This window comes from Eubalaena glacialis, chromosome 5 (genome assembly GCF_028564815.1).
Source record: "Eubalaena glacialis isolate mEubGla1 chromosome 5, mEubGla1.1.hap2.+ XY, whole genome shotgun sequence".
Taxonomy (NCBI): Eukaryota; Metazoa; Chordata; class Mammalia; order Artiodactyla; family Balaenidae; genus Eubalaena; species Eubalaena glacialis.
In genome coordinates, this window is record NC_083720.1 from 13,759,221 (window position 1) to 13,773,916 (window position 14,696).

General features: G+C 44.9%; 1 protein-coding gene across 3 annotated transcripts in view; it reads right to left on the minus strand.

The window, feature by feature from the left end:
- Positions 1-14,377, minus strand: part of JADE1 (jade family PHD finger 1) — a 55,764-nt gene extending 41,387 nt beyond the window's left edge. The window contains exon 1 of one of the 3 annotated variants that reach the window (XM_061191977.1): positions 14,258-14,377. The gene's annotated coding sequence lies outside the window, so the exon portion shown is untranslated. Of the gene's footprint in view, positions 1-12,644; positions 12,734-13,949; positions 14,031-14,257 lie in introns of those variants that run through there. The other 2 variants (XM_061191980.1, XM_061191978.1) reach the window with 2 other exon arrangements.
- Between the last annotated feature and the right edge of the window lie 319 nt (positions 14,378-14,696).

Below are 14,696 nucleotides of genomic sequence, written 5' to 3' on the forward strand. Positions count from 1 at the left end.
ATCAATTAAAAGGGCTACTTGCAACACTCCAGAGAAAGCAGCAAGAAAATATAATAGCATATGATACATCCCACAAACATTTGAATACCTAATATATCAGGAGGTGCTGGAGCAAAATGACTATCCCTGATCTTACGGAGTTCCTGGTCTAGTAGAGAAGACAGACAAGTCAACAGGAATTCAGTATGGTTAGTGCTTGACAGTGGTAAACACAAGACTCTACAGAAACACAGCTTGACTGAGTCGGTAAGATTCTGAGCCGAGTCCTGAAGAACAAAGGGGAGGTAACAAAAAGCAGCAGCACATTCCGGGCAAAACACTGTAACACTTAACATACATATAACCTAGCATATTCCTCTGTGCAGCACCTTCCCATTCAGAATCTTGCTATTTGCTCATTTACTTACTAATATACATCCCTTCTTACCTCTCTATTCAATTGCCAAGGCTTGTCATTTCATAACGTATGACCCTTTCCAGTCCCCCTACTGCCCCACCAGGTCTTCAGTCACCTGTACGGAACATTACTTTAGGCACCACCCTTCCGTCCTCCATGCCCACAATTTTTTACCCCTTCCAATTGTTACAACAAATTAAACCATCCTACGAGGTGACCTCATCAAGCTGTTCCCTATGCCAATCTCTCCCTCCGTTCCACACCGCACATGGGTCCAGCCAGAAACTCAGAGGTTTTCCACCACCGGGCCCCTCCCTGCTCTACCCAAACATCTCTCCTAACAAGCCCCTGTAACCAGTTTGCCTGGCTTCTATCCTTGAAAACACCTCTTCTTTCCATCCTCAGTCTCTGCTGATGGTGGTCCTCTGGCCCTTTCCTCCCCACCCATCCATCCCAACCCCACCTCTTCTCCAGGGCTCAGCTCAAAGTCACTAAGTACCCTGTCAACCATTCCAATTAAAAGCATTTACATTCTATACCACTCATTTCACATTTTTCCTTCTTTTAGAACTTTTTCACCCTACTTTTTAATGTACTATTTTCTTTAACAGCCAATCAACTCCTGCCTTGCATTATCACTTAAATGTTTTATATACGTGTGTCTCTAAAAGGTTATAGTAAGTTCCAGAAAAGAGATTCTCTCGAATTCAATGTGAAATAAAGACATCACAGAGAGGGGTCTTGAGCAAAACAAGACTTCAAAGGGCAGCTACAACAGATACCCCCAGAACTCTGGGTCCAGTCCTCAATAGGGCATGTCCTGACATCCTGTCTGATTTCATCAAAACTGGCTCAAAGTGATGCAATTTACAGGAGCCTGGAGTGTCCATTTGCCATGAGAAGCATAACAGCTAGGCAGACAAAACACTAATTATTGGGCATTTGGGACTTTGCCCAAAAAGCGAAAGATTACCTAGGAAGCCTGATTATAATCAGAACACTGCCTGGAAAGGCCAAGTAAGAGGAAGTCACTGGCCAAAGATCCTGGCTGGATCAGTCAAGTAACAATCCTTTGGCAGCACGCAGGGACATGCCAAGACAACCAGGCACGAGTGGTAGCTGCTCAGGGCACCATCTCCTCAGGAAGCACAGGTAACATCCTACATGCAGATCACTCTCCTGCAGCCTCTTCTGTCACACAGGTTAAAATGCAGTGGATTAGCTAATATATTAATTCAATTAAAATTGTATCAAGTTAGATGCCAAAAATACGGTGAACAAGGTACGGAATGGCCCACAGGGAGATACAGTAAGCAAATAACTAGATAAGTAGCCTCAGTGTGATAACTACTATAAAGGTTACAGGTTTCATGGATTATAGTGGGACATGGGATATGTATGTGAGATGGCAAGGTACCTCAAAACTTTCAAATTTAAGTTTCCTCAGACTGAAATTAGGGGGGAAAGTCAGCAGGCACTAAGTTAAGAGCAGCCATTAGCTGAAGGAACCCATCCCCAAGTGGTTCAGGAATTTGTAAGGGAGCAAGTTCAGTGACCTGGGTGGGGTGCCAGGGAGGCATGACTGGCATGGACTCCAGCTAAGAAAGAATGGGAAATGACCTGGAGGACAAAGAGAGAAGAGCTTTTACAAAAGAATAAGATGATTAAGAATCCGAGGATGTTTGTTGAATGCTACTCCTGGGAAGAAGACAGATGTGAGGAAAACAAACTGTCCAGTCACTAGAATTACTCTCTGTGGTGGAACAGGGACCATTTATCAGGCCATAAACTCTACAGCTACAATAAGGACTACACCCTAGTGGTTTTAATTATCTTATGGTTTATATGCAGAAAGGCTGTTTTTTTCCTTCAAAGTATCAATTTTGTCCACTCTGTTTTCATTCTTATTTATTTCACTCTCGAGAAGTTCTAGAACTTCAATTCAACTAAAGTTTAGTTAAAGACCTCTACATACTACTTCTCTATGTATTACCTAATGCAATGTAGTGGATTAGCTATGTGTTAAAATAACCTATAGGATGAATGACTGAGTTCCTGTACATAAACTGTATCCTATGCTCACTCAGCTTTATGAATTTAAAATGATTCACTTTAATATCTAAATGACCTTTAACTGGAGTAACTTCCACTACTTTATTTTCAAATTTATAGGTGCCCTTCCATTCTCTGTCAAAGTTAATGATCTAATACTTAAATGTACTATATTTTAAAATGTATTTAGAAAATGTATAATATAAAAATGTACATTAAAGAATGTATTTTCAGACACCAAGTAGTCTTACATAAAGAAAAAGGTATTTTATAATGAACTAGTTCTGTTTGCTAAGTTCACACAATTCAAATATTATTTCTAAATACTATGCAACTTTTAATTTTATTGCTAAGTTATTGGTCATAGACTATTACCTCCCCTATAAAAAATGATTTACATTTCCTTAATATGTCTTCTTTCTTTTTGTCCTCTATGAAGTATACAGTACCCAAGGTAACAAAATACCCAAATATAATAATGACCTATACTTCACAGTAATCTCCTATCCCTAAGTGAATGTGAAGGAAATCCAGCTGGTTTCTTACCTCAGTTTTTAAAGCAAACATTAATCGCCTAGATAGTAAGTTTTCAAATTGACAACACTATCTAATTCATATGCTCAGAGCGTAAAAATACTAGTGTGACTGTAACTCAAACCCAGATTTCTCACTTTAACCAAAGGGTTATATCTGGTCAAAAAGATAGTCACAGATTTGATTTAACTGACAAACTGCTTAGATATTAAATGTTAAAGTTTTAACCTTGTCTAAATATTTCAACGCAGAAAAATGGAACTTTTAAAAATGTGTCCTTTATAATGTCGTACATCAAAACGTGTTTAAAGGGGCTTCTCTGGTGGCACAGTGGTGAAGAAGCCGCCTGCCAATGCAGGGGACACGGGTTCGAGCCCTGGTCCGGGAAGATCCCACATGCCGCAGAGCAACTAAGCCCGTGCGCCACAACTACTGAGCCTACGCTCTAGAGCCCACGAGCCACAACTACTGAGCTCTCGAGCCACAACTACTGAAGCCTGTGCGCCTAGAGCCCGTGCTCCGCAACAAGAGAAGCCACCGCCATGAGAAGCCCGCGCACCGCAACGAAGAGTAGCCCCCGCTCGCCGCAACTAGAGAAAGCCCGCGCGCAGCAACGAAGACCCAACGCAGCCAAAAAATAAACAAATTTATAAAAAAGAAAAAAAGAAAGACATGCTGCCCAAGCTATTATAGAGCCTTTGCAAAGACATCATACTTGAAAATATTCAGCTGAAAAGAGTTTATATTAGCAATAAACAACCACCTCTCCCAAAAGATAAGATTGTAAGAACTGACCAGATAATCGTAACTGCAATATTTACTCCTATGAATGTTACTAATAAAGTCCAAGTGCTACAACACAATAGCTCACCATAAATTCTTTATAAATTATTTTTAAACTCAGACTTTAAAAGTTAGTAAAACAATTTTTCAAGATTTTAAGGAATTTATAAGTAAGAGTGGTTCTGAATGAATCAGGCAGCTTCCATTTGGCAATTTATAAATAATCCAATCTCTGCCTATGAGCCCTAAAACAATCTATTAAACCCTTCCCAGGTCTCCGTAATTGATGACTCAATTAGAGTCAGCACCTAAAGAGCAGTTATGACAAAACATTCCAATCACTTGTATTTGTAATGTATCTTTGTTAACTTCCCTTTACATGAGAGTAAATGAATTCACCCCAAACAATAAAAGCGATCAAGCACCTTGGCCTCCAATTCTGAGGTTCTATCCCTATTTCCATCTACCCAAAATTCCTTTCTGTTAGGTCTATATGCTCAGATACGGAAGATACCAAAGACATATCAAGAAAGAAACACCAGCAAACTGCAGGGGGGGGAAAAAAATGAAATATCAGCCCATTTACATATAAAAGAGGAGAGAAGAGAATATATACACCAAATGCATGCATACTCATGGAAAATTTCTGGAAGAACATTAAGGTTAATAGTGTTTATCTCTGAGAAATGTGACTGAAGTGTTCCAGATAGAATAGGTTGGGAACTTTTACCTCCCTTTATGACCTTTTACATGTTGTTAATTTTTTACCATGATCCTGTACTACGCTATTTATAAGAGTAAAGATTTAAAATCCAAAACCTTTCCTCCCTGCTCCTCACATTATAGAAGACCCTGGGAACACAACTTCTTGGCCCCTGGCAGGCACCAGCCGAAAATGAGCAGCCATCAATAAACTATATATATTCCACCTCCTTCCTGAGATGGGGTATCAAAGGCTTGTCTTGTTTCCAAATACCTGATAAAATAGCACAGGAGGAAAAAATAGAAAAGGTAACAGGATAATGCTGTAAAATGCTACCATCACTCATTCATTATTTACTTCAAAAGTAAAGGTTTCAAAACATAAGAATATCCAGTGCCAGTAGCAGGTCACTAAAAACATGCAATTAGAAAAACTAAGGCAGACAGGAAAACTAGGGTTTAAACTACCTTTAAAGAATAAATATTCAACTTCCTATTCACTTTAAGAGCAGTACTATTTCGGAAAAAAAAAGTTAAAAAAAAAAAAAAAAAGCTACATTCCAGAGATGGTTACCAAACACACCATTTCCTCTACCCATTGCAGGCATGGTTAATAAATTAGGTCATTCTCCGCCCCCCCCACCCCCCACCCCGCAAGCCCAGGCGTGACTTCAGAATCCTCCTTAACACATTGCTGTTAGTCAGAATTCATATGAAAAACAAAGCCTATTTGCCCTATAGGTCCTCTTTTCACACTTTTCTTTTGACAATTTACCAGGGAAAACTAAGGGAAGACCAATCTCTTCAGAATATATTCTTGGGATCTCTGAACCAAATTCTAATTTATAACACATACACAAGCACATCTTCAGATCAAACTCTAAAACTTCATTGAAGAATAACACTTCAGAAAAAACTAAGTGTGACTTAGCTAGCAGGAGATAGTTCTGAATGAACCAAGGTAAGGATAGGATGGAAAGAAGTCTACAACCCCTTATTCTACCCTTGGAAGAATAAGCCAATAAATGCCAAGTGATACAGGGTAATTTTAAAAGATTTTTAAATGCTCAAACCAGATGTTCTTATACAGGATATACAAAGCAGCTTCTGGAGAAACCAGACTCAACCAGCTAATGACAATTACACTGTGCACAGATTGAAATGCAGCTGTTTTGAGGAACTTTGTTCCCTGATTATAGCCGGTCGTCAGAAACTATCAGTTACCACTAACAATGTTAAGTCACCAAAAATTTTTAAAGTACTGTTTAAAAAAAAAATTCAGATTCCCAGTGTTGTACATTAGAAGACCTAGATGGCACACTTGACAAAAACTGCATTTACACATCATCTGAATTACATATGAAAACAAACATTTCATCACAATTGTACAAGTTCTGTTATTATGATCATGGAAACATAAGACAGTCTCAAAGCCAAGCAACAAGGTCTGGAAAGTATTCTCTGAGGCTAAAGCTGAAGAGTCTCACCCTTTTCATGGATTGTGTCTACAGGAAATCCTCCCCAAAGAAACCCATAAAATCATAATTGCGGCACTAGAGAACATTTTAGAGATAATTTACCTTTCCCGACTTTAAAAAGACAAGTACATACAATAAATTCTGGCGACGTTAAGCAGCATGAGCAAGGACAGACAGACAGACAGGTAGGTAGGTCTAGGGCAAAGCCAGTGGCCGAACCAAAGACCAGTTCCCAAGATGGGTGGCCCTCCTGTGCCATCCACCCTCCTCCCAAGTGCCTGTACCACAGGCTTCCTGCTCCTGGACACCTCCTGTGATTTAGAAAGAGGTCATCTCAAAGATTAAGGCCATGGACTATATGTTACCAGGGAGCCGACAACTAAAATGTACTCAGTAAGTAACAGTCTGTTAACTTGGAACGTGAAAACACGGTTTCCTGGAAGCTGATGTGAATATGGTCGCAAATGCCATTTTGCCTGGTGGAGCGGAGCATACAAAAGGTAGAGCTGGAAGGAGAGTGTGCTAGTAGTTCCCTGGACACTATCACAGGGGTATGAGTCCTCTGAGCAGCTGGCATTAACTTCTGATTGGTGACACATACACCCTACTTGGAGAGAGGTTATCTTCCTCTGGATCTATCTCCCTCTGGATATATTCCCAGGTTATAATGTATATCCCCAGGTTATAATGTATACCCCTTCCTTGGCCTGGTCCCCTTGGAGGGTGTGACTCCCTAGCTGTGCTTTCCTAGGTACACAGGGTCCTGTATTACACATCCTATCTTCAAAGGGGATCTAGGAATCAAAGAGTTAAGAGCCACAGCCCTCAGACTAGCCAACTCCCTCCATATTTATCAAACAAACTTATGATTTCAACTTGCTATTTCAGATTCCTATCAGAAAGGGAATTCAGCCCCAGCAGAAACAATCTGGTGACTAGGTGATGCTGTTATCACTATACTATACTACAGGTATATACTATAAGTACATACAGTATAGTAAGGCTGCATCACTATAAATCAGGGGTCCATAGCCTGTTTTTTGTCCAGCCCCTGAGCTAAGAATGGTTTTTACATATTTAAATGGTTTGGGGAGAGGGCATCAAAAGAACATTTCAGAACACCAGAAAATTATACCAAATTCAAACTTCACTGTCTGTAAATAAAGTTTTATTGGGAGACAGCCACATTCATTCATTTACCTCTTGTCCACTGATTGCTTTCGCAACAATGGCAGAATTGAACAGCTGTAATAGAGACCGTCAGGCCCACAGAGCCTAAAATATTTGCTATCTGGCCCTTTACTAAAAAAGTGTACTGATCCCTGCTATAAATCAACAGACTGGCAGTAAGGGGGTGAGAGGGAGGGGCGGGGGTGGTGGTACTCTAAACAACTTAAATAAAGGCCAAGAAACCCATGAATTTTTCTCAAAGGAAAACCCCTGAGGCTCCTACTTGGGGCCAGTGTACACTAAGTTATAAAAACTTCTAACACGCTTATCTGATTTTCAAGCCAGTGACCAATAAGCAGAAAAATGACTGTTCTAGACAGGCATTTTAACCACAATACATGGTTAACAGCGATGTAAAAGGATCAGAGAGAAATCATAAAAAGAAGTCACCAGAATTTAAATGCTAAACTGAAATCCCAGGACGCACTTGAAGGTATTCATCCAAACCCTGAAATGACATGCAAATTTCGGTGCAACTCGCTTTTTCTGTGGGAGAGATTCCACAGGTTTTGGATCTCAAGTGTCCTTGACCTTAAAAAAGTTACAAGCCACCAGAACTCAGCCTACACATCTTTAAGTGCATCATTTTATTTCAACACTGAAATAACTGATGCTCATAAAAATGACCATGAGTCATTAAGAAAAACCTTAAATCATGTTAAGTGTACTTTGTGCTAAACAAATGCAAACCAGGTAGCTCAAACTCCAGCAACTTGTTAACCTTGCCAATTCTTGCTGCTTACCCTGGAGTAAGGAGTAAAAGAAAAAAAAAAAATGCTCTTTTATTCTTCAGTTTGGACCCTCAACCATGAAACCTTCACTTAACTGCTTAGAAACTGTCTTAGCAGCTGTCACGAATTCTCAAATTAAAATCTCCTGTGCAAACATTAAATGCTCAATATTAAAAAGTATATATTATTGCCAATTGGAAGAGCTTTCAAACCAAGAGAAAACTGTGGATTAATTCCTTCAGCAAATAAGCCCAAAAGAACCTGAAGTTTTAAAAATGAACTTACTTCAACTGTCCTCAGTCACCTTATTATGTCTTAACTCTACTTGAAGAACCAAAAGCAAAAAGTTAATATCTGACTTGTTTTAGAATATTCATCAAAAGCTTGTTCCTTGAACATTTGTTAGGCGCACATAATATACCACTGCTCTAGAGTTAAATAAAAGACTCAAAAATGGAAATACCCAGTCTCTTCCCCAGAGACTAGGCTTTCCATTCCATTTCTGGCAATCTATTTTTGTTGCTTTCAGGTGAGGAAGACATCCTTAATAATCATTCAAGGTCTAGGCTAGATAAGGCCAGGCCACAATAACATGGCCAGAGTCAGGATCAATAATATCCTTAGACTAGATTTTCTCTGTTCCATGACAGTTAACCCTAGCTAAACTTAAAGACAAGATGCCACTTCCACTCAAAGGTAAAAAGGCCCTCCAGGGCCACTCTTCCATTTATTAGGAATGCAGAGTTAACTTATTCCCTCAGAGCCCACCAACTGTGAAAACATCAAAATATATACCCCTCACAATCACAGAACAATATTTTCGTATAAGTACACCAGGCAAATGGCAACTCTTTCAATTAAGTCTCAACTTTTTGAAATATTATATACTACAAAAATAAACATATTAATTGTCCAAATTTTAATTCATAACCAAATAAAGTGCTGCCAGGTCTTGAAAAGAGACAAAATAGACTGAACACTAAAACGTTCAAGGAAACAACTTACTGTCTCAGGAACTAAAACTTTCCCAGTTAAGGTTCCTACCAGGCTTCTGACACCGCCTAAGAAACTAACAAATTCCAAACAAAGCCAGCCTTTATTTGAAAAAAAAAAATTTTTTTTTAAGGTATTGTTAAACATGGTGACAGTTCTAGCTATCACAGGCTTGGACAAGGAGGGGAGGAAAAACTTTAACTGGTGTAACTCCCACTGTTTGAACAATTTTTAATGCCAATCCAAATAAAAAGCAAGATATTGGCTAAGATGTCATATTTTCCTCCAGAGGATAAGTCTTACTGTTATTAACCATGTGGGAAAACTGGGTTTATAATGCAAATTCTGACTGACCATTAATAGTGTAACAGATGCCCCGTATTACTAAACGAGGAAAGAGCTTCCCCAACAGAAAGTAAGGCAGCAAACCAAACTGTGACATTCATATGCCTCCTCCTCACTCCTGACAAACCCTAAAGATAAAGCGTTTGGTCAGTGCCTGATGTCTTGATGTTTGCTGTTCTAACCACCTCAGTACTGGAACACAAACAGTTGATAATTCTTTTTCCAGCAAGTCTGTGGATAAAAACATCACGCAAATGTCTTTAAAGTAGTTTTCAAACAAATAATCTCCAAATTGAAGACTTCCAAATCACAATAAAATGCTACTTTAATTCCAACTCTTTCAAATCCAGTCATGATTAATTCCAAAGGCATGCCTCCTCAATGTCAGAGGTTCTGTCAAAAAGTTACTACACAGACTAAAACCTACTTACGGGAAATAACCAGATGCAATAAATGATCTCTGACTGGACAGTGTTTTAGACAAAGCTGCTCTGTTATATTCTGGGGCCGAGTGAGGAAATCTGAATATCTCCCAATAAGAGACAAGCTAGCTAACAGGGAAAAAAAAAAAACAAAAAACAAAAAGCAAAAACTCCTTACACAACTGTATAGACAGTATGACTCATTCTGATTAAAACATACATACATACGTGTACACAATTATCTGGAAAACGATACAATGCTGACTTCTAGGTGGTAGGAATGTGTTTTTATATTTGCTTCTCTAATTTTCAACAATGTACACGTAACACCACTTCTGTAATAATACTTTAAGCCACTAAGGGCTCCTTGAAGTCAAAAATGAGTATTTATGAAGGTGAAACACATGGAGATCTGCTTGTATTCTCACCAAGTCCTCCAAGTTCTGTTTCTGTTTTTAGTTAATCCGTCTGCCCAAAGTGTCTGGGCTAAGCAATTGTTCATTTCTAAAATACAACATTTTCTTAAATTCCAAAAAGGTTTCTCTCCCTGGTCTCTCCAGCACACTCATCATTTCTCACTATTTTCCCTTTATAGCTACTCTTTCAACCTCCGTAACGAATATAAAACTAAAATACTAATTTATAGGCTGAAAATCGGTCAAGTGATGGAGGAGGAACTTGGGCGGGGGGCTGATCTTTTTCTTTCTAAATGAACATATATCTAACCTTTGTCAAAAGTTAAAAATCTCTGTGACAACCCACTCAACTTTTCTTCTTGGAAAGCAGCCTATGACCTTAAGATGGAATCAAGTTCAAGTTCTACTGCCTTTATCTCTGGCTGGTGTAAGGAGGAAAGGAGATGTGTAACACTTTAGCTGAAAATGCCAGGTCATCAAATACACATAAAAAATACACAAACTTAAGGAAGAAAGCAAAATAACCAAACAATCCGAAAGTCATCTGATTTAAAAGTGACATTAGATGAGACTGAAACCTTTGGGACAAAAGAACACTAAGAATTCTCAGTTCCAGGTATCTGCTAGAGTGTCACACACAGAACATCCTGTTAGCTCTCCAGTGTGTTGCCCACTCTACTACCACACATTATTGTATCAAGAGTGTTGTCTGTGGAAGTACGGTCCAGTTACACCGAACGCTTCCTTCCTCCACCTAAAAGCGATTAAATCTTGATTAGCTGTGATTTGGTCAAATACCACTTACTAAAGTAATCTCCAACCATTGGTGGATCACTACCTAAATCAGCTTTCAGGGAAATAATTTCTCTGGATCTTAAAACTAGTTCATTAACTTCGAAAGATATTAGCCTCGAGCTACAGGTAACTAGAGAGCTAGCCTTTCACAGCGGGTTTTCTAAAAAGGAAAAATAGTTCCCTAATAAAAACCTTTGGGAAAGAAGCCCCTAAGCATTCCCATTAATGGAAACTTCAGATTCTCTCGCAATTTCCTAAAAATGTAGCCGTCTGAAGTCATTCAACTGCAGCTATCACTTTACAAAAAGAAAATTTAAATTCCCCCTAGGCTGTGGTAAACAGAGGGCGGCAGACCCTCGCCGCCGCCGAAGCGAGGTGGGCGCCTCCCTCCTCGTTACTAGAAAACCCAGCCCAAGCTGCTTTTAAACGGTCTCCGGGTGACGACGCATTCCTAACGGGTTTCGAAGGCACGTTTAAATCGCCCGCTTTTTTGTTTGCACGCTGCATTCACCGGGTGCCGGGACTACGGCCGCCCCCGCGCGCCGGGGAGGGGGAGCCCAGGGTGGGGAAGCCGGGGCGGGGGTGTACGACAGGGGAGGGAGCACCCGGGGCGAAGGACCCGTGGATGCGGAACCCGTGTGGGAGGGGGGAGGGTGCGGGTGGGCTGAGAGAAAACTGAGGACCCCAGGAAGGGGGAGGGGGGATCCCGGGGAGGGGAGAACTGGGCCGCCGCCCCGCTCCGGAGAACGCACCGCGCGGCTCCCGCGGCCCGCCGGGGTGTGCGCAAGGCCGCGGCTTCGCGCGGCGACGCTGCCCCCTCCCTCTCTCTCTCTCTCCTCCTCCTCCCAAGGCGACAGAAACAACAGCGCGGGAGGAGGGGAAAGTAACTCCCGGCACCTCCGCCGGAATTAGCCCCGGTGCAGTGATGACACCTTCTCGTGGCGCAACCAAGCCCCGCTCCCTCCGCAGCGGCGTCCCCGCCGCCGCCCTCTCCATTTGAAAGTGGCCACCCCCCGCCGCCGCCGCCGCCGCCGCTCCTCCCGCCCCGCCGCCGCCAGCTGCACCAATCCGCTCGGCCCCAGTTGCAAATCAAACGCTCCCTCGCGTGTAGAAGCCACTTGAGCCGCTGGAAACGGCCGCGCCGTCCCCCTCCCCGAGTCCCTCCCGGGCGGCACCTTCGGGCTGGGGCGGGCGCGCCGGCGAGAAACGGTTGTGAGATGGGAGCGGGAGCAGCGGCAACCGCGAGCAGCTCGGAGAGGGTTCGGCTCCCGCTCCCGCCCCCAGACAGTTCTGGAAACTGTGTATCACCTCTGTCACAGGAAGCCATCCGACGAGGAAGGCGGCGCGGAACCAACAAACAAACGCCTGCGGCCGCCCGCCGGAATCAGCGCGGGGACGGCGACGGGCTTCGGGCAGTTCCCCAGGCGGGAGCGCGGTGGCCGCCCCCGCGCCTCGGGCTTTGTGCGGGGTTCCCGCGGCGCGGGCGCGGTGGGCCGGGCGTCCCCGCCCCCGAAGCCCCCCACCCCGGGCCCGGCAGCTCTGCTGGGACCGTTAGGTGACGCTCCAGCCGCGGCCGAGAAAGCAGCGCCTCAGCCGCCGCCCGCCCCCATTTCCACATGGAGCCACCTCTCCTCCAACGCCAAAGGCGGGCCACAAAAGTTGGCCCCAGGGCCACCCAGCACCTGCCCACGTGCCGCGGAGGCTCGCTCCCGGGTATCCCCCGTCCCTTTCCCCCCGCCGCCCTCGGCCGCCAGGTCACCTATTACCGGTGGGAGGGGAGAGAGGCTGGTATTTAAACGCCCGCGGAAGTTGAGGCACCCCCACTGGCGGGTGCCGTGCACCTGCCTCCCGCCGCCGCGCTCCACCACTTTGAGCAGCAGCCGCGTCCTCGGCCCCGCCTCCAGCCCGCAGGCGGGCGGGGGGAGCGGGAAGGAGGTGGAAGGGATCGAATTTCTCCAGCAAATGGGACCGTTCCGACAGGATTCGGTTCCCCGGTCAACATTCCACATTCCATCCCTCTCCCGCATTTGCAAGCCAGCGCCAACAACCCGGAAAGCCTGCTAGCTATCGAACAACAGCCCCCAACTCACAAATACACACTCGCAGGCACAAGACACGTGCACTGAAGGGCTTTCCAACTTGCAGTCCCGGGGTGCACACTGCACGTTCATTTCAGGCAGCGAAGACCTAGCGATACCACCTCCACAATTTGCAGATGGTGCCAAAGGTTGCAAGTTGCAATCCGTTTTAAGTTCATGGTTAATCGGTAGTTTGCTCTACCAGTGCAACTCCTTCCTAATTTCACCGATAAAGGGTTTTACACTTCACAGGCAGTCTCGCTATAAGTAAAAGGTCTGACCATTGGAAACCCAATTTGGAAGAATCTAATTGCTAAACTGTCCCTCCACCCCCCCCACCCCTCCCTCACTGCCCTTGAATTGATGCAATGAATATTTTGGACATGTGGTGACGCGGTGACAAGAGCTAAGGCTGCGGCCACCCTACATAGATGTACCTATACACACACACCTATGTTTGGACAAATACAGTCGTCGTCCCTTCCCCCCGCACCACCACCATCACCACCACGGTCACACACACTCTGGATTCATATATGTACACGGACCTGTGTTCTGCCATTGCCATCTGTCTACCAAGTTGCTACTATGCTTTCCACTTTCCATGCAACCTAATGCACTTCGGCTTTTTTAAAAATTCTAATAAACTAAAGCCAACTAAACTGGGCTTCTGCTCCTGAACGCGTTTTAATTGATGATTCGCCTGAAAACCGCATGTTCTTCACAAACCCAAAAGAAGAAAAAGCTCTAAGTCTTCAGTTCCCCAAAATTGAAAAATAATCATAATAAAACTTACTGATCCAACATAGATCAATTCTCAGGATCCAAAAATCATCCTCTCCTCCTCCTCCTCCTCCTCCTCCTCCTCTGGCCCCCGCCCCGGCAATGCCCAAGTTACTGGTGGGATAGTAACGCTGCACTCGGCGGCTGCGTGCCCTCCCTCCTCGCTACATATCGAGAACCCAATCTTTTGGCGCCATATTAATGACGTACTATATTATTTCCACTAGGCAGCGACCTTCGGCATTAAATTACTCCCGAGAACTCCCGAGCAAAGCAACAAAACCATCAAATATGGCTGAGCCTCTCTGCTCGTCCTGCCGCCGCCGCCGCCGCCGCCGCCGCCGCCGCCGCCGCCGCCGCCGCCGCCGCCGCCGCCGCCGCCGCCGCCGCCGCCGCCGCCGCCGCCGCCGCCGCCGCCGCCGCCGGATCGGGACGCGCACACAGACCCACACGCGGACACGCGCGGACTCTCGCCCGGCGCGCCCTCCCCGCGCGCCCCCCGCGGCCCGCGCGCGTACCTGCTGCGGAGGGCTTCGGCCGCGGCGCTGGGCTCCTCGCCGCTCGCTCCGCGCCGCATGAGTTCGGGCCGCGGCGGGCGGGCGGGCGGACTGACTGGCGGGCGGGGAGCCGGGCGGGCCCCTGTTCTCGCCCGCGCGCACACACCCGGCGCTCGCGCAGGGAGGCACTCTCGGACGGGCGTTTGGCTGGTTATGGAGGAAGGACTGTGTGAATCAAACTCATTTCTGGGTCACTGCTGCCACAGGGGGGAGCACTTTAATCCCTTGCCAAAACGAGAGGGTGGGGACAGGAGGGCGGGGGGAGCGCGCGGAGAGCCCGAGGAGAGGGGGGCTCGGTCCCTTGTTAACTCTTCGCGGCCCTCGCCGCAGCCGGCTCGGCCTGTGTCCGCAGGGGCTTGCCGAGAGCAGCACTCTTGAGCTTTTAAAATCTCTTCCTTCG